Genomic DNA, 20,926 nt, shown 5'->3' with positions numbered 1-20,926 from the left:
AGCAAGAGCGAGTAAGAGATAAAGAACGAAAATTTGCCCCGGCTATTGAATTTCCTGTGATATCTGTTTCGCAAATTGGAAGAAAATCGAGCAGTCTTCCCGTCAGAGGGAATGTGGATGGCAACGAACGAATACTGACAGTAGATACGGGCGCATCTCATTCCTTGATCCGATCTGACTTGTTCAACAGGAGAGTAAAACCGTTACCTGGAGCAAAGTTGCGTACGGTCACTGGCGAGTATAACCAAGTTCAGGGAGAAGTGATATGTGAAGTATTGATTGGGAAGGTCATGGTTCTACACAAATTTTTTGTGGCGGAGATTGTTGATGAAGTTATATTGGGAGTGGATTTCTTGGTTGACCATGACATCAAGATCGATATGCAGAGAAGGGTGATGCATTATGAAAACCAAGATGTGCCGCTTAACTTCAGTTTGGAAAAAGGGTTCAGCAGTAAGCGAGTGCTGGTGGAGGAGATTCGACAGAGACCACGAAAGTCAAGGAAAGTAGATCGAGCAAAGGTTGATGGATCGAATGTGCCAAATAAAGCGAAATTAAAAGTACCTGCGAGGAAAAGACCGGCATCAACAAACCCTAATGGACGCACTAAAATGACTGAAAGAATTTTTCAGAAAGAATGTAAGGATGGTTTCAAGCCAGCGCGCACTTTTGTTGGGAAACGTCGGAATGATACTGAGTATGTGAAGCCAATCCGTCAAGAACAAGCTCTACAAAGTAGTTCTTCATTGGCCAAGCAACAGAGTGCAATAGAACGATCCAGAATAATGAGTAGTAAGATGGAACACAGGTACGACAGGGAAAATAATTCGGAAGGTTTCCGGAATGGAGATTTGGTACTGTTAAACAACCCTCACCGGCGGAAAGGTGTTCCAGCCCAATTTCGGTGCAGTTGGGAAGGCCCGTACAAAGTTGTGAAGAAGATCAGTGATACCATCTACCGCATACAAACCACTGGGAAACCACGGATTAGAAGGGTGGTACATTTGGATTTGCTAGCGGCGTTTAGATTGGGAGATTTGTCTGATCGGGACGATCAGACTTAGGTGGAGGGCAGTGTTACGAATATTAGCAAAACTAAGGAGTGCTGCCATCTCCAGGCCGATGCTAAGCAGTGACGTGAATTCACATCAATAATTCAATCATTATGTATCTACATAAACGAATCAATAATTGCGTCTACACATATGTACACATTCCGACGAGCAACATTTACATACAAGGCAGCGAGAGATGAGATATCACACACAGATGAATTTACTTATACGCTTATGCGTGTGCGGGAGACTGTAAACTACAAACTCACATATGTACATCTGAGAAGCGCTAAAAAGTAGACAATTGTAAACAAGTAGAAACTATATGAGAACTATACACACACGAATATAGTTGGTAAGTTCTGGAAATGGAAGAGCCTAGAAGTATGCAGCGTAAACTATAAAAGCGGGGCAGGCGAGTAAGAAGTAATTCAGTTTGATTTGAGTTTTCAAGCAGTTTGATTAAGACGATATCTAGCGAGCAATAGCCGTGTTATTTTGAATAGTAGAGTTTCATTGAGCTATCAATCAGTGTGGTTATTAAGCAAGCTATTCGTTGCACAGTTGTTATTGTGAAGTACTGTGTTACATTTTGCATTATTACAAATTGGAGTTATTTATTCAACAGTTTATTGATTCGAACTTAGCAGAGGATTGCAAATAAGAGGACTTGCAAGTAAATTCGTTACAATATTTATTACGTTGGTTTTTAAGTTTCTTTAGGTTCTTTGTATTCCACGGTAACTTACAAACCCTTGCCGGAAGAGGAGGAATATTATTTTCTACTATTTCCGAAATATTACTTTTAAATAAATTAAAACAGTCCACAAGACTGCGGTGATGAAAAAGAAGTTGCCAGTCAACATTGGAAATTAAATTATTTATCAATCCAAAATCACACCGACTATAATTGAAACCAATCCCATTATTAAGTGCAACATTTGCATACTCATAAAACTCAAGCTCTAATATTAATGGTATATGATGCTTGTCAGTATTTGATAACGGGATGCAAGAGCAAAGTAAATTACAATTTAGATCATTGCTAACAAAAATTAGATCTGGTATTTTATCGAGTGAGTTTATAAAGTTATTAATTTGAACTAATTGTAAACTGTAAAAACTATCAACTAAATATATTTCATTAGCATAATTTACATACATACAGATTATTCCAAATGATTCTATTTAAATTAAAATCACCTAATACACATAACTGCGAATTCAAATCGTCCCTTGAAACATACATAATATTATTAACATGATCTTCATAAAGCTTCTCCGGACTATTTGGCGGGATATAAGATAAACTAACGTAAAGAATACCGGTTTTGGCTTTTATTGAAGTTATTGGTTGGTCTACAGCAGTATCAGCTATATTGAGAGGAACCTGAGACGAATGTGTTTCTTTCTTAACAGCTATTAAGACTCATCCCCTCGAGAGAGACCAGTGCTTAAACTATTTCGATCTTTGCGAAACAAATTGTACAGATTCTTATCAAAAAACTCATTACCATGAAAACCTTCGGTTAACCACGTTTCCACGAAAACAATTATATCATAACCACTCTTACAAGTAGCGGCACAAACACTTGAAGCTTTAGTCCTCATTCCCGACATATTTTGAAAATAAATAGTCAAAGATTTCTTTGTAGAGCGAGCACTACTATTCAAACATGGAATAGCTTACTCATTATTAGTACCTGAGTTAACACTCACACATTCTTCTGCAGGGACACAGCCTTTTGCAAAAAAACGAAACGGCCTCAATTTGGCATCAAACGGCCAAATTGATGCATCAAGAACAATCTTAAAGTTTTTTTTTTTTTTGAAACTGAGTCAAGCACTGTGCGTGTGAATGTGTGAATTTTCAGCGGTCAGCTGTTAGGTGCGCTACTTCTTAAGATTTAAAATGATTGGGGATGTCTTCATTAGCTCCTTGCGCGGGGTAAAGCAGCCAAGTAATTCACATCTGCGCGACACTTCCCTATGCGGCGTTTTTGCCTAATCAATTCGAATCGCCGTGCCGGGTCGCGCAGTTCTGCTGACGCTAGGAGTGATTTGCCTCATAAGCATACATGCAAAGAATATTTTGCAGCACAAATCACACACACAAGATTGCGCATTGCGCATGTAAAAAAAAAATTAGCTGTTTTTTATGGGCAATTTTAACGTTATTTTCCTTTAGCTCTTGTTTTTTTTTCTCTCTTTCTTTCATTCGTTCAAGCAGTCAAGTGTGACGTAGATGCGCAGAACGAAGCAATTTTGAACTCATGAATGCGCAATCTTATGTTTGTGATTTGTGATTTTGTAGTGAGGTGCAGTGTTGCGTAGTACTGATGACTGTGGGCTCACCTTTAATCATGATCCAAGTGAAGTGTCACAAATCAAACAAGAAGATGGCGCATTGCGCATGTAAACATTAGATCAGCTGTTTTTTATGAAGTATGAATTGACCCTTTTCCTTTAGCTCTTTTTTCTCGCTTTTTTTTTATTCGCTCAAGAGTCAACTATGACATAAATGCGCAGAACGAAGCAATTTTGAATTCATGAATGCGCAATCATTCTAGGTGATTTGTGGTAAAGTGTCACAAATCACAACAGAAGACTTCAAGATCGATTTTGAAGAGTATCCTACTGTGGTCCGAGAAGGAGCATGGGTCTGACACTCTCCAGTCATCGATTCCTACAGTGTGAGGGTCTGTGGACAGGGTGATAACTATGACTTCCTCTCTAATTCTATTCCTAAACGTTGGCTGGCTGCCTTTGTTGCCAATTAGGTTAGTAGTAAGTAAGTAGTCAAATATGCACTCACCTCTTGCATTTGTGTCGCTACTCCCTCATAGCTCATGATGTCCGTTGGCATCGCAGCCTATGACAAGGTCCATTCCATGCGTTTCCGCGAACTCCACGAGTTTTCGGACAGGTGTCGGTGGTGGCGTGTCCCCCTTGTACGGGAAGTATGCGCACATTCTTTTGTTCGCACACTACAGTGGCGAGGTCTCCGTTGCGGTGCTGTGTAGAGATAAATATATTAATATTTTTCTTAGATACAATGCATTCTCTAATTTTAACCTCTTTTGGTGCATGTACACGGTAGCCGTCCAGCCCTAATCCTCAAACCCTCTCCCTAACCAGCCAGGGTTCTTGGATTAGAGCTATGACCACTCCGTTTTCTGCAATGAACTTCATTAGGTCGAGCGAGGCGGAATCTGAGTGGTGCAAATTAATCTGCACCACCGCGTGCTTCTCCATTTGCAGAATCTGGCCCTTTAACCGGCAAAAAACTTTAAGGGAGCCCAGTCCAAACCTAACGACCCCATTAAGCTTCTTTATGGCTTGCTTGCAGCTGCAGTGCCACCGCATATAAATTAGATTAACATGAACATACTTATAGCTATAGTCTGTAAACCCCTTTATAACATAAGTATCATATATTTTATATTCTACGGCTAATTCCTCTCTTTGTACTAATCATACATTAATCAACTACTCTTTAACTGTCTATTAAAGTTAATAAACTTAGTCTTTGTAGAACTTTGTAGCAGTGCACTCGTTTATTAAATTATTTCGCATACGCTTAAAAAGTAAGACCTGTACACGGCGACAGTACACAGCAATGTTTGATCAATTGCGATCAGTAGGTCGCCGCACGCCCTTGTCTTCGAGGGAGTCATAGAGACCACCTGCCACAGCTCTGCCCTTAGCTCCTTATTCTGCTTGCCGTATGGACTCCGTTGCCATTACTGTAGGTAGCATCCACACTGAGACTACCGGACGAAGCGGTAAACTGGAGCGAGGGATCACCTCCAACTGTGATCCCGGCCAAAGAACGTCCAAGCCGTGGACTGCCTTCGTTAAGAAATCTAGAGGTTTCTTGTTGCAGCAGCCGACGACCTTGACGCCCTTCTGCCAGCCCGCCCCGTCTACGGATATCTCCTCGCTGTCAGCTTCGAGCATTCTTTCCATTATTTTGCCATCTACAAGCAACCAACTTTCCGGCGTTATGTTACCGTCAGGGACAGGAACATTCGTAGACCGTGTAGCCTGGGGTTCTGCTCCACAGCCAGAGAAGTCGCTGTATCTCGACACCAGATGGCCTTCTCGCCCACCATCTACCGCCGGTACTGGGGATCCGACCCCCTGCACCGTATATTTACTTCCTCTTTTGCCGCTCATAATCGACGAACTGAACTCGCCAATAAACTTGGAGTTTCTTTCACGTCTACCACTCCTTCCAAAAGACTCGGACTCGACCGCCCCCAACCTGGGGATTACAGACGTCATTGTGTGCCGCCCCTAACAGACGCACACGTGCCGTTAAGGCTATGTGTGCCAGGTGCCGCCCCTAACATGGGGAAACAGACGCATCCGGCGGACAAGAAGTGAAGTCCCTAACATGGGAAAACAGCCGCACACTAATAGCCGTTAAGACAAAAACAGCAGTTCTTAGTTACAGCTCCACGTTGTTCGAACCATACGGGTGGAGGATGCCCGAGCCTCTCCTTTTGTATGTTCACTGCTTCGCGGAAGCGGCATAAGCCCCCGCACCGCGACAAGGTGCCTGCCATAGGGAGGAAATATAGTAAGGTTTTTCTCCTTTTTTAGCAGGAGATTTTTATTTTAAGAATGTTATATACAAACCAAAGTTCAATCTGCTACTCATTTTATCTACGGGGCTTCACATGTACTTTATAAAGACATACTTTTTATATATATCGTTCGGAGTTTCCTCCGGCGTACCCCAGGGAAGTTATCTAGGCCCTTTGCTCTTTGCCCTTTTTATTAATGACTTGCCACAGACAATATTATATTCCCATACTATAATGTATGCGGATGATGTAAAACTTTGCTACACTTACTGTCCTACCGATTTGAGTTCCTTGGATCTTCTTCAGGCCGACTTGGACTCGTTCCAATGTTGGTGCAAAACAAATTTACTAGCTTTAAATTGCTCTAAATGTAAGCATATGACATTTCACCGAGTGAAGCCAGCATTGAAATCTTATGTAATAGATGGTACGCCTTTGGAGCGTATATCTATTGCAAATGATCTAGGTGTCCTTTTTGATCCGAAATTGAATTTTAACATGCATATTTCATCTATAGCCAACAAAGCGTTGGGTTTACTTGGATTTGTTAAAAGATGGGCTAAAGAGTTCGATGATCCGTACCTCACTAAGGTTCTTTACACATCGCTGGTTCGTCCAATACTCGAGTATTGCTCATGCGTTTGGTCCCCTGTTTCTCAAAAGCATATAAAGCGTCTTGAGTCAGTTCAAAAGCAATTTTTGATATTTGCATTGCGCGGCCTTAATTGGGACTCAAGTCTCCTCCTTCCTCCATACAGAAGTAGACTTCTTCTTATTAACTTACCCACTCTGGAAAATCGGAGAATATTACTGGGGGTATTGTTCATCCATAAGCTCATTATTGGAGAAATTGATTCCGCGGACCTCCTCAGCCGCTTGTTTTTTGCGGTTCCCCCTAGAGTATCCAGACACTACGTTCCTTTCTATTTAACCCTTTGTCGACGAAACTTTGCTAAAAATAATCCTCTTCTTATCTGGTGCGCGCACTACAATGACTTGTATAGCTGCATCAGTCTTGAATGTACTTTTGCCACTATACGTAATGCAATACTTGCCTATCTAATTTAAGAGATACAAGCTAATTTAATTTGCCGGCATTTTATTCCTTCGATAAAAAACAGGAACTATCTCGCTTAAGGATGGAGGAACATTTATCAACATGTATAATTAAGAAGGAACAAGACAGTACTGTGTTGATTGGAATCTGGTGCATTCCAACAACGTAAAAAACATGCTTTTTCATGAGTCACTGACCGGAATCGTATGCATTCCGGCAGCATAATCTTATGGGTCAGGCATAGAGCTGATTGGAATCCGGTGCATTCCAACAACACAGGTCATGTTACTTTTTTATGCCTTGTGATGGCGTATCCTCATTACACTACTCTTAGCACTGCCGGATTCCCATGACATGCTGATTGGAATCTTGTTGCATTCCAACAGGGAGATTGGAATCCACTGTATTCCGAAATCATGCTGAGCGGAATCTGATGCATTCCGCCAGTATAAGATTTCGGCATAAGATCTTATTTCTACCCATATTTCTTATTATTATTATATTCTGAAATTAAATAGTAATGTTCATTAATATTTCTTTGTTTGTAATATAACATTGTTGAAATCTCGATATATCTTAAATTTTATCTTTTGAGTTGTATATTTATATATCTTTTATATTATGCAGTCGACCATAGTTTGTCGTCGACTTTAAATAATAAATAAATAAATAAAATATATTTTTTTTTACTTACTTTACATACTTCTTATTTTTACGAACTTATTCCACAATGAAAATAAAAGAAATACGTAGTCATTAATCACGTTCCTTACTTCTAACTATATGTTGTTAATGTGTTAAAAGTAACAAAACTGAAATAGTATTTACAAATCTGGTATGTCATACTAATTTTATATAATAAAAATGATTTAATACATTGCATGCATTGTATACCTCCGGTCTCCGGACAAAGATACAATTTTTACTTTTCCGCCTTCGAATTCAATATACTACAATTGTATAGTACAAGCTCAAGATAAATTGGTATGTATATATATGACTTTCAATTGCTGGTTGTGTTTGTGGTGGCGGCTGCTGAGGTTGTTGCTGTGTCTCTACCAATTGTGGTGGTATATTTTTTTTATATCTTTTATGTTGAACCCTTTTGACTCACTATGCTGAACATAATCAGGGTCATAAGAAGATATTCCGCGGCATTTATGAAATGAGTGTTTTGGCAGGCCTGCATCCTTTTCCAATGTGTGTTTTGTAAGTTGTTAGCAGCGTTTCCTTGTCTTTTCCCCAAGCAAAGAGACTTGAGGATTCCGTTTCGGCCTTGTACTTTAGATACAATTTCGGAGATATGCGCCTTGAAAATAATAGTGCATTCGGATCTGAAATCAGTGTTTTGGCAGGCCTTTTCCGATGTGTGTTTTGAAATTGTTAGCAGCGTGTCTTTGTCTTTTCCCCAAGTGCTGCGGGCAAAGAGACTTGAGGGTTCTATTGCGGCTTTGTACTTTAGATTCAATTCAGAGACATGTGCCTTGAAGATAATAGTGCAGTCGAATGTTACCCCTAAGATCTTTGGTGACTAACAGTCGGTAGAGTTATGCCAGTAAAATTTTAAGTTTTCATAAAATGATCAAAAAGAATAATCAAATTTGTTTGCTTTAGATGATAAAAAACTTATGAACAGAGATGGGTAGTAATGATTACCTAGGAATTAAATTAAATTCCCCATTACAAGTACTCAAGGAAAGTAATCAATTCCATATCCAAAGCAAAGGAATTGATTACATTTTAATTCATTAAAAAAATACCAAAACCAATTTCTTTTTGTTGAGGCTCAATTACAAAAAAATCGTTTTTAATGGAAAAAAAAAAATTTAATAAAAATACTTTACGCAGAGGTGATTTCTGTCGCAATACTTTCGAAAGGATTTGAAAAAATAATTGAACATTTTCCAATTACTTTACAACAGAAAGAAGAGCGTAGTTAGTTGACATCTTTCGACTTTATTTCATCATTAGACCCCCATGGTCCAAAAGCAAATTTTTCTATAATACGAGCACTTTCTAATATTGGCAGCATCCATGTCCTCGCCATATATCAGGACAGGTATAGTAGGATTTGTTTGTAATGGATCCGTTGTTTAACTGAAACTAAAAACTTCAACCAAACTAGAATAAAGTGGGTAGTTTCCGACGTGAAAAAGATGATGAATATGAGGAAAATCACTATAAGACAGTGAAACTGTATGAAAAATGGTCGAGCCCCAATTTCAACAATACCACGGCTTATCAACTCACGAAGTCATGTTTTCGATAAAAAAAATATGAACGTGGCGTAAAATAAACAAAATAAATTGCATATTCAATACTATTTGTCTAATTTTGACTCAGTTAACTTTATATCTTTCACATTCTCAAAGAGCACTAACAAATAATATTTTATATAATTTCTCCAAAAGGCGCATCCAACATCTGCCAAGATCTGGAGAAGACTTACGTTTGGCAGGAGACGCGTACATTTAATGATACGCCAGTACATCCACGCAAATGCATTCATATACTCACAAAAATTCTATGTCTGATCAATCAGGGCGAACAATTGGTTGCCCTTGAGGCCACCGATTTTTTTTCGCTATGACAAAATTATTCTAATCAAAAGATATTGTTTTACGTCGCATGGTTTATTTGGGCATCATGCTCAATGAGCTTAATTCCATAGCAGAAGATGTCATAATTGTAAAAAGTTCATTTACAAAGAAAAGGAAGATCTATATTGCCCATCTGCAATACGCGCTCTATGCAGCATAACAGACAGTCAATACAAGTAGTTGAACTTTATATGAAGCAATTAAAAATCCACCAGTTTCATGTGCTGCACTTGTCAGCTTTACATTTAGCCAATACTGCTGGCGATTTAGTAAAACGTTGGGCTAACGAGGCACAAGAAGCTTTAAATAGTGATAATATTATGGTACAATTTCATGCACTTGGGCTGCTTTATCATATACGTAAATCAGTGTATTTGTCTGTATTTAAATTGGTGAACAAGTTGGCACGTATTTCCATGAAGAGTCCATATGCAGTTTGCATGCTGGTGAGTAGAAACGTATATTCTAAAATAAGACCAATTTTAATTCGTGTTGCTCTACAGATTCGTTTCGCTTGCAAACTTATCGAAGAAGAAGGTATATCTGAGGATGATATGTTGAATTCCCCGTGCGCACACTTAACAAAGTAGCAATGACTTATCCTGCCGCAGTAGCCACAAGCGATTTGGACTTGGAAGGACTTATAACTGATTCCAATCATTCAGTTGCTACATTAGCTATTACAACTTTATTAAAGACAGGCGCCGAATCATCAGTTGAGCGTTTAATGAAACAGATTTCATCATTTGTTGCTGAAATTTCAGATGAATATAAAGTTGTTTTCCAAGCTATATGTGCTCTGTGCTCTAAGTAACCACGTAAACATATAGTTTTAGTGAGTTTCTAAAGCGACATGTCGCGCGAGGAAGGTGGCTTGGAATATAAAACTTCGATTGTTGACACAATTATTACAATAATAGAGAGGAATGCATCATTGAAAAATGCGATCATGTCTCGCTTGCCGTACATATTCTGCAGTTGTTAGGCAAAGGGCTGGACTTTTCGCTAATACACCATCAAAATATATACGTTTTATTTATAATCGTGTTATCTTGGAAAGCCCTACTGTACATGCTGCAGCTGTTACAGCACTCCAGCACTCGCAGAGTTTGATGCATCTTGCCCTACACTGATCGCAAATATATTAGTGCTGTTGAGTCGTTGTCAAATGGATTCCGATGATGAGGGGTGCGATCGCGCTATATATTATATACACCTGATGGAATCTTACAAACCTAAAATTTATCAACTCTAGAAAGAAAGCGATGCACGCTTATCGCAATTACAGGGTATACAAGTTTTGGGGCCCATACATCGTATCGCTGCGCCCATACAACTTACTGAAAGCGAAACTGAATATACAGTACAATGCATTAAACATATATTCGCTAATTGTGTCGTATTTCATGTGAGTTGCAAAAAAACTATCCAGCATAAGAATTTTGCATATGTAGAAAATTTTTCCAGTTCGATAGTCTAAATACTTTGCGTCATCAAATTTTGGAAAATGTGCGCGCTGAGCTGACTATACCGGAAGGATTTACCACGCGCGCTGTTATCCCATGTGCAAAATTGCAATGATTTGCAGACCAGATTTGTTATTGCCGAATTCCCACCAGATATTGCTGGTCCCTGGTCAGTATTAAACGTGAAAATAGCTTCATTAAGTCACATCAAATTGGATTCCATAACACCCTTTAATATTCTTGATCTGAAAAAAAGAGTGTATATAGTTGATGTATATTGGAACGATTATCCGTCATTTCTTGTCAAATTTGGTTTTGAGACAAACCGTTTTCGGCGTTGTGCCATCATCAGTGTCGATTTTCGTTACAACAGATAAACACAATTTCTGACACAATATTCGAGCCTTTAAACTTGTTTACAAGAAACGAAGTAATCACACAGGTACAACAGACAAACACAACAACAAATAAACACAAAAAAATTAACGCACCAAAACAACAAACCTACAAAGAAGGTCAAACGACTAAAAGTACGGATTTTTACCTGCCTCAGTCAGCCACACAAATCTATCAGTAAAAACCTCCCTCGGTTCTGAATGAACACACAGCACTTACACACAACTGAATATACACAAGCATACATTTTGACAATACCTGCTCATGTACCTACGAACTATAAATACAAGACAAACGTCAACAACAGATCAGAACGAAAATCGCAGAATCGTATTTCGTATGTAATTATATGTTGAAGTTATGCATGTTTGTAAGGCGAAGTATGTGATGTGTAGAAGATTAATATATGCAAAAGAAAGCAGTTGGGAAAAAGTTTACAACAACTAAGGCATGACGTAATTGAATGCGTTCGTAACAATTTCAACTATCGTATGAGTGCGGGTTCGAATCCCACCCCCGGGAGAAAAGGCTTTGAAGAGATTTACAAGGTATAATCGAAACAGCTGTCGCCTTGTCCGTCCTGATGTCACGTTGTTTAAATTTTTCCCAAATTATTAAATAAAATTTTTTTTATAATTTTATTCATGTGGCTGCTCCTGGTAAAGTAATTCGGCAGGTAAAATTCAAAGAAAACCGCAGTAAAATTTGTTGTCAAAATAATCGAAAATGCAGATTGAAATGGCCGAAAAAATTACCGCCATTGGACGAGCATTGTGACGTGTGCCCGCAGAGCAGTGCTATGCTAACATCCTATAAGTAGGAGCGGAATGTACGATCACATTAATAGGAACGAAACAGAAAATTTGGTCACAAAAGTTCATCACGCGCATGCAACGGTGACTATGAATTTTAATAAAAGAGACGCTTGGCTTTAATTCAAACTGCACAAACAAAAATAAAGTGTACCTTTAGGTATAACATTTTCACATTTCTAGGATAAGTCTATGGGTACGCTTACACAGCTACCGATAAACCGAAAAATTGCAATCAGCAGATGAAATCGGCCGGGCTGGTGTTGAAATTGCAATCGATTATCGCCGGCAGTTTTTTTCTTACATTTTACTTTTTCGCAAAAATACGTTTGCGTTTATGCTTGTATTTGCTTATCTCATAAAGGGCGCCTGTTTTGCACACAATTAGTCCACCGCACAAATAATAAATTTTTCACAGTAAATGCACGCAATTTATCGGACGATAAAATTGACCACGCGCGAATTTATCGGCAGTGAAAAACGACAATGACCGACAACAATTCGGTGATCGGTTCAAATGTATACACGCTCATCTAAATACATGTGTTTATTTTTATCGGGCGATTACGACCGGAATAGGGCGGTCAAAATCGGTGGCTGTTTTGCTTCATTGCAATGCAATAAAATACAGAGCGCAGTTAGGTTTTAGTAAGTTACGGTTAAACAATTTGCATTGTGGCAAACTCAGTAAATTGTAAATGAAACTAAGCAATTGTGTTAATGCTAATTTTATAGATGTTTACTTTTTCCTTAGCATTTTAAACTTCATACTAGAGCCTAGACTCATTAAGTGTGAGTTTTGAACTCAAACTAAAAATCAAGCTTCTTAGAGTTTCAGCTATGTAATAATTGAACCGGATTACATGTAATTAGTTACGAGAAACTAGGTAACAGTGTTGTGATTTAAGTTCATAGGGTTTTGCAAGCACCTATCGGAATAATTTTACACAAAACACTTCTTCCGAAATCAAATCTCTTTTGCATTTGCTTCAAAAGCTGAATATAAAAAAAAAGCTTTAATCGCAATTCATTCCACATTTATGAAGCTATCACTTTCAAAAAGTATTTCTGCCTTACTTCCAGTTAAAATATTTCTTGGCACAAGTACTAAGTTTTCAAGTATCCTAAGTGGTAAATTGGAACGATTCGAACGAAAAGCGACACTGATGCCTGCACAACGCACGGTTTTTCTCGAAACCAAATTTGACAGGGATGACGGAAAATCGTTCCAATATACATAATTAATCCACCCTGTCGGAAAATTTACAAAACAAGAAAAGTATCTTAAGAGCTTTTACACCACAATAGTCCTGGAATTCCTTGAACTCACTGAACTGGTTTGAACAGAATGAGAAAGACTTAAATATCGACGTTCCACACGAAGAGAAACGATTTCAAAATTTTTGCATAGATTTTTTTTTGTAAAAAATTTGAAAGGTATTACTGTTTCTAGTTTCATTCTTTTACATAGTTTTCAATTCATTGTCAAATTTCTTCAAGACACGTGTATTTGAGATAAATTTTTTTGCTCTACTAGTCACAAAAATATATCACGAAAAGTGTTTAACAACCGATCGAAATATCTAACCACTAAAACAAGTATTTTTTAAGTCCGTTGTTTCACCAAAAATGAATGACCATATGTTTGCTCAAACATTCAACACTTCTCTTTTTAATGCCTCGCCTAAATTATCTCCCAGGTGAAATGGCCTTGTTCTGCTACGTTTTATTGATAGAGCAATTTTCGTGGTAAGAATTCCATTGAAGTAAATTGAAAATTTTATGTGGGTTAATAAATTTGCTGCAAATTTTATTAGCAGTATTTTGAATTTTGTTTTCAGTGAACGAAAAATAAAAGAGAGGACTAAAATTGAGAAAATTGACCAGCGGACCAAAAGTGGTTGGAAAGCCCATTTTTGGTTCAAAGGACCGAAGTGGCAACCGCGTTCTCAAATGCAAGCTTCCACATCAAATACATATACATATATGTAGGTACTTCGACATTACGAAATACATTAGCTGCGTTTTTTAACATCTATAGACGTTTACGCTTAAACTTTATATGGACTGCTAAGCGTCAAACATAAAATACATCTCTGAAATTGCCGCGTATAAAATTAGTACTACTAAATTTCATTACGCATTATACTCAGATGTAGCTGAAGTATGTCTACACTAATTCATTTGTTATGGTCCGCTTGGGAGAGTCACCTTTGGAACGCACCTAGTGGCTAGTGATGGCAAATAAAAGGTGCCATGGCAATTTTGATCGAAAGGAACACTAGAGGTCGCCACGGCCGCGTGAATGATGATCTATAGGAGGGAAAGACGTTGTTTCCGGAGGAAATTAATAAGATAGAAATAGAAAGGTTCAGAAAGCAAAATTCGTCAGCTGGTGTTGTGTGGAATTGGTTAAATGTAAAGATGTAAATTTGGTTCAATTCCCATAGTAAATCATGTGCTAGCTCCTACGGAGACATTTAACGTTAGATTGGTGCAGTAAAATCGTTATTATCAGCTATTAAACAAAAGCGAAATCACATTCCAGCATCAAGAATTTGTAATACTAACGACCAAGCTTATTTGTGCAACCGATTATCGGCCGGCAGTTTTTTTTTCTTACATTTTACTTTTTCGCAAAAATACGCTTGCGTTTATGCTTGTATTTGCTTATCTCATAAAGGGCGCCTGTTTTGCACAGAATTAATCCACCGCACAAATAATTAATTTTTCACAGTAAATGCACGCAATTTATCGGACGATAAAATTGACCACGCGCGAATTTATCGGCAGTGAAAAACGACAATGACCGACAACAATTCGGTGATCGGTTGAAATGTATACACGCTCATCTAAATACATGTGTTTATTTTTATCGGACGATTACGACCGGAATAGGGCGGTCAAAATCGGTGGCTGTTTTGCTTCATTGCAATGCAATAAAATACAGAGCGCAGTAAGGTTTTAGTAAGTTACGGTTAAAAAATTTGCATTGTGGCAAACTCAGTAAATCGTAAATGAAACTAAGCAATTGTGTTAATGCTATTTTTATAAATGCTTACTTTTTCCTTAGCAGTTTAAACTTCATACTAGAGCCTAGACTCAGTAAGTGTGAGTTTTGAACTCAAACTAAAAATCAAGCTTCTTAGAGTTTCAGCTGTGTAATAATTGAACCGGATTACATGTAATTAGTTACGAGAAACTAGGTAACAGTGTTATGATATAAGTTCATAGGGTTTTGCAAGCACTTATCGGAATAATTTTACACCAAATACTTTTCCGAAATCAAATCTCTTTTGCATTTGCTTCAAAAGCTGAATATAAAAAAAAGTTTTAATCGCAATTCATTCCACATTTATGAAGCTATCACTTTCAAAAAGTATTTCTGCCTTATTTCCAGTTAAAATATTTCTTGGCACAATTACTAAGTTTTCAAGTATCCTAAGTGGTATATTGGAACGATTCGAACGAAAAGCGACACTGATGACTGCACAACGCCCGGTTTGTCTCGAAACCAAATTTGACAGGGATGACGGAAAATCGTTCCAATATACATAATTAATCCACCCTGTCGGAAAATTTACAAAACAAGAAAAGTATTTTAAGAGCTTTTACACCACAATAGTCCTGGAATTCCTTGAAATCACTGAACTGCTTTGAACAGAATGAGAAAGACTTAAATATCGACGTTCCACACGAAGAGAAACGATTTCAAAATTTTTGCATAGAATTTTTTTTGTAAAAAATTTGAAAGGTATTACTGTTTCTACTTACATTCTTTTACATAGTTTTCAATTCATTGTCAAATTTATTTAAGACACGTGTATTTGAGATAAATTTTTTTGCTCGACTAGTCACAAAAATATATCACGAAAATGTTTAACAACCGATCGAAATATCTAACCACTAAAACAAGTATTTTTCTGATAAGTCCGTTGTTTTACCAAAAATGAATGACAATATGTTTGCTCAAACATTCAACACTTCCCTTTTTAATGCCTCGCCTAAATTATCTCCCAGGTGAAATGGCCTTGTTCTGCTACGTTTTATTAATAGAGCAATTTTCGTGGTAAGAATTCCATTGAAGTAAATTGAAAATTATATGTGGGTTAATAAATTTGCGGCAAATTTTATTAGCAGTATTTTGAGTTATGTTTTCAGTGAAAGAAAAATAAAAGAGAGGACTGAAATTGAGAAAATTGACCAGCGGACCAAAAGTGGTTGGAAGGCCCATTTTTGGTTCAAAGGACCGAAGTGGCAACCGTGTTCTCAAATGCAAGCTTCCACATCAAAAACATATACATATACCTACATATATCGATATCGTATTCGACATTACGAAATACATTAGCTGCGTTTTTTAACATCTATAGACGTTTACGCTGAAACTTTATATGGACTGCTAAACGTCAAACATAAAATACATCTCTGAAATTGCCGCGCATAAATGCAAACTAAATTTCAGGGATGCACCTTAACGTTAAGCTAATCGTTTATCAAAAAATTTCCACCGTTTCCGTTGAAACATTTCGAAATATTATCGATAAAGAAATTATCAAGATAAATTGTATCTCGTTTTTAACCGAAACGAAAAGCTTTCGTTAACGTTAAAAACGTTAACGAAAACGTGATACTTTATGTTTGAATTGTGCTGGCAATGCTATAGCCATGGTGAAGCCGTAAGGTGGCAACAACGAGCGCACATACACACACAAACTCTATGTAATTTGTTTGTGTAATTCGTTGGTGGTAATGTCAAAAATACTCTGAGAAATGTTCGTACTGTCAAAATTCATGAGAAAAGTTGCAATCAGCTTGGATAATGCTTTCACCTTTAATGACTCCGCCATCAATCAGCTTTGCCAGCATAGTTTGAAATTAATAATCAACATAAACGATTTGATTTCGTTTTGATATGGCAGAAAACGAAACGAAATCATTTCGTTAATTTGACGATCTTAACGTTAATAAACGAAACGAAATGACTTCGTTTCGTTTATTAACGTTGATTATCGTAACGAAATGATATCGTTTCGTTGGTTAAGCATGCCTGCTAAATTTCATTAAGCATTATACTCAGATGTAGCTGAAGTATGTCTACACTAATTCATTTGTTATGGTCCGCTTGGGAGAGTCACCTTTGGAACGCACCTAGTGGCTAGTGATGGCAAATAAAAGGTGCCATGGCAATTTTGATCGAAAGGAACACTAGAGGTCGCCACGGCCGCGTGAATGATGATCTCTAAGAGGGAAACACGTTGTTTCCGGAGGAAATTAATAAGATAGAAAAAGAAAGGTTCAGAAAGCAAAATTCGTCAGCTGGTGTTGTGTGGAATTGGTTAAATGTAAAGATGTAAATTTGGTTCAATTCCCATAGTAAATCATGTGCTAGCTCCTACGGAGGCAGTTAACGTTGGATTGGTGCAGTAAAACCGTTATTATCAGCTATTAAACAAAAGCGAAATCATATTCCAGCATCAAGAATTTGTAATACTAACGACCAAGCTTATTTGTGGTACATGTTGCGAAGTCGGTCGCTGTAGCTGTTGTTTCGACACTAGAGCAGCATCAAAAACAAAAACGGTCTGATTTCCCATTTTCGTATAATTTTTGTCAGAAACGACAGCGAAGTTGAGCATAGAGCGCAAATATATTCACGAAACGATTCTGTAGTGAGAAATAACACTACGAGTAACGAGGCGTGTGCGCGTTGGCACCCAACCTCATTGTACCTGCTCACTCATACGCCCCACAAAATATATCAACAAAAACAAAATCAACTTCATTGCAAAAAGCCGCTTAGTTGTGCACGCGTCCTTGACATTCGAAAATTCGAAGAAGAAGAGTAAGGAGTATAAACAAAATCAGCAGAGAGTAAAGAAATTCGCTTCCGCCAGCCGTCTTTGTAATAGCGGACACTACAGCAGCAGCAGCAGCCGGCACCACAACGAGAGGCCGCTGCATGTGGCCCCCTGGATGAGCCTACACCAGAAGTACCACAACCACCTAGACAGCGCAACCACCGTCGGCAGCGCACTACCATTACACCGCGCGCAACCACCAGCTTAGCGCAACCGCCAACTGCGCCAACCACCATCGCCAGTGCCACCAAGGCGAGTTATATCATCGACAGCGCCTACCCAAACGCTGTAGCCAACCAAACGCGCTACCACCAGCTATAGCGCCAACGAAACCACCGGATGTAGCCCCACCCTCTGCTTTAGCATTAACAATTAGCAGGGCCACCTCGTATAGGCCTGCTAATACTGCCACCAACTACGACAATAACTGCTTTCGAAACTGGGTGAGTTCGTTCTGTAATACAGAAACCACATTTTTTATATTTTTATTTAACCAATTACTAGTTGGGTTTGGAATTAACAGAATCATTGTAAAAATATTTGAGAGTTGAGTTGGACTATAAATTTGTAATGCCAGCCTAAAAATAATTGTAAACATCTTTGGGAGTTGAGTTGGACTATAAATTTCTAATGCCAGCCTAAAAATAATTGTAAAAATCTTTGGGAGTTGAGTTGGGCTATAAATTTGTAATTCCAGCCTAAAAATAGTTAAGTTACGAAAAGCTGCATACTCAAAATTTTAATAAGGTTCTGAATTAAAATTTCAAAATTTATTCAAAAATGTTTTAGGAGCTGGTTTACAATTCATTCACATTCGTTTTAATTGCACTGAAATTTAATTTTAAATTTGGTTATTGAAAAAAAAGTATCGATGGTTAAACCGTGCTGTTACTTTAGTGCGTGTAGATACCTAAACATTATCACATATATAGGTATTTTAGATTTTCTTTCATATAAATAAGATAATTGTCTTATAATGCAAGAAAACCTAAAATGTTCTTCGGAGGAAAAAATTGCCGAAAGCATACTCAAAAAAATAGCTTAGAATTTTAAATGAAAATTTGTAAATTTTCTGAATAGTCTTGAAAACCTGCCGAGTTTTAAAATTTTTTTTTGAAAACGTTTTCAAAATCGGCCTACACATTTTCTGTATACATACAATCAATTTTTCAAACTAACAAAAAAAAAACAAAGAATATATAAAATTGGATATTTATTACTGCTGAATTAGGGTGGGTCCAATTGGTCAGTAAAACCTGTGCTTCAAATAATATAGTATGCAAGCTCATGGCCACAGTTTTTTAAAGGTCTTTATTTTATTATAACGGCTGCTGAAGCTGTAAAGGCTGAACTACCAGAGAGGTGATGTGTGAAGCGTTTTCAGCGTAAATTTTGGCAACTCTGAAAAGAGAAAGACGCAAATTTTGGATGCTCTTGCGAAAATTTTGTTAAATATTAAATAAATTGTTATATAGAAATTATCTTGCTTAAAAACTAGTGTACTAATTGAAAATAAGCACAGGTACAAGGAAGAAATTGATGTAGTTGGTGAGGAAGGATGGAAGCAAGATGTGACAGGTGCAAAGGCACCATTCGGACAGAAGTGGCAAAAATCCGATGTCAAAGCGTGTGTGGGAAATATTTCCATTTAACTAGCAAATGCGCTGGCTTGGACCAATACAGCATAGATTAACTGAGTGAGGTTCCGATGCTTAGGTTATGTACGATGATTGTTTGCAGTACATAAGTAACGTTGATGACATCCTTAAATATATGCAAATAGTTGAGAAACAAAATGGCCAAAGGCTAGCTGAATATAGAAATGAGTTCGATATTTCTCTGAAGAAAAATGAAGATGAAATTAAGTAAGTACTGAAGGAAGTAGAAACAGCGTTTGCTGAAAGAATTAAGGCAATGAAAAAAGCTCAAGAGACATGTAAGAAAAGTGTTAAAGAAGTAAATAAAATCCGTGATATAGCTGATGTTCTAAAGCGAAATAGCGAGCAGGTATGTAAGGTAATTGAAAACAACAAAGAAGATAACAAGAAAATGGTTGAAGCAATAACTAAAGAAAATGAGAAAATGTGTGCAGAAATAAAGAAAAATACAAATGAGGATACCAGACTTTCATATGCAAACGTAGCAAAAAGTGCCAAATCAAAGAAAAGAAGAGTTGCCAGAGCTAAGAAATGTAGTTCCTCTAATAAGTAAGCCTAGTACCAAATAGGAAGTTAAAAAAACTAAAAAAGATCTTAACTCAAAAGTTGATCCCAAAGAGTTGCAAATTATGAACATAGTGGGTGGACAAGACGGAGTGGTAATCGTAGAAAGTGCAAATAACGTTGAGAGAGAAAAAATAAGAAATGCAATCGAAAATAATATTGGAAATAATTATGAGGTGAGGATCCCTAAAAAAATTAACCCATCTGTTCTTATAACTGGAATTAGTTACAAATATGAGATTGAGGAGCTTGCTCAAAGAATTGAAAGGCAAAATAATTGCTTAAGCCAAACTGACATAAAAATTACAAAGTTATACCAAGTAAATAAAAATGGAAATATTTACTACAATACAGTTCTAGAATTGGATGTCAAAGAGTTTGCGAAGATATTAGCTAAGGAAAGGATTAAGCCTTGTAGGATGGGAACGATGCAAAGTCTACGATGCAGTGCAGGTTTTGTGCTGTTTTAAGTGCAAAGGTTTCAATCATAAAGCTAAAGACTGTAAAGAAACGGAAGTGTGCACTAAATTTCATGGCGCACATATTTCCAAAGAATGCAATGAGACAGCAATTAATAAATGTATCAACTGCATTAGAGCAAACAAAGATCTGAATATGGGACTAGATATAAACCACGATACTATGGATAGATTTTGCCCTGTATATCAGCAGAAGCTGAATGTTAGGAAAAACATATGGGATACTAGCAACAAACCAAATATAATGTGACTATATCACGGAAAACTAAAGCGTATAATACACGTACTAAGGAAGGCTGTATTCTGCAGTGCATATATCTTAATATTAATAGTATTGTTTGAAATAAAGTAGAACTAGAACGTCTTATGGAAGTTAAACAACCAGC

At 37.4% G+C, this 20,926-nt stretch overlaps 1 pseudogene; it reads left to right on the top strand.

Annotated features, from left to right (window-relative positions):
- Positions 1–19,491, top strand: part of LOC137241615 (coatomer subunit gamma-like) — a 34,120-nt pseudogene extending 14,629 nt beyond the window's left edge.
- The last annotated feature ends 1,435 nt before the right edge of the window (positions 19,492–20,926 follow it).

Source organism: Eurosta solidaginis, chromosome 2, assembly GCF_040869045.1.
Source record: "Eurosta solidaginis isolate ZX-2024a chromosome 2, ASM4086904v1, whole genome shotgun sequence".
Classification (NCBI taxonomy): domain Eukaryota; kingdom Metazoa; phylum Arthropoda; class Insecta; order Diptera; family Tephritidae; genus Eurosta; species Eurosta solidaginis.
Note: the sequence above shows the minus strand (reverse complement) of the source record. Positions and strands in the feature narration are given on the sequence as shown.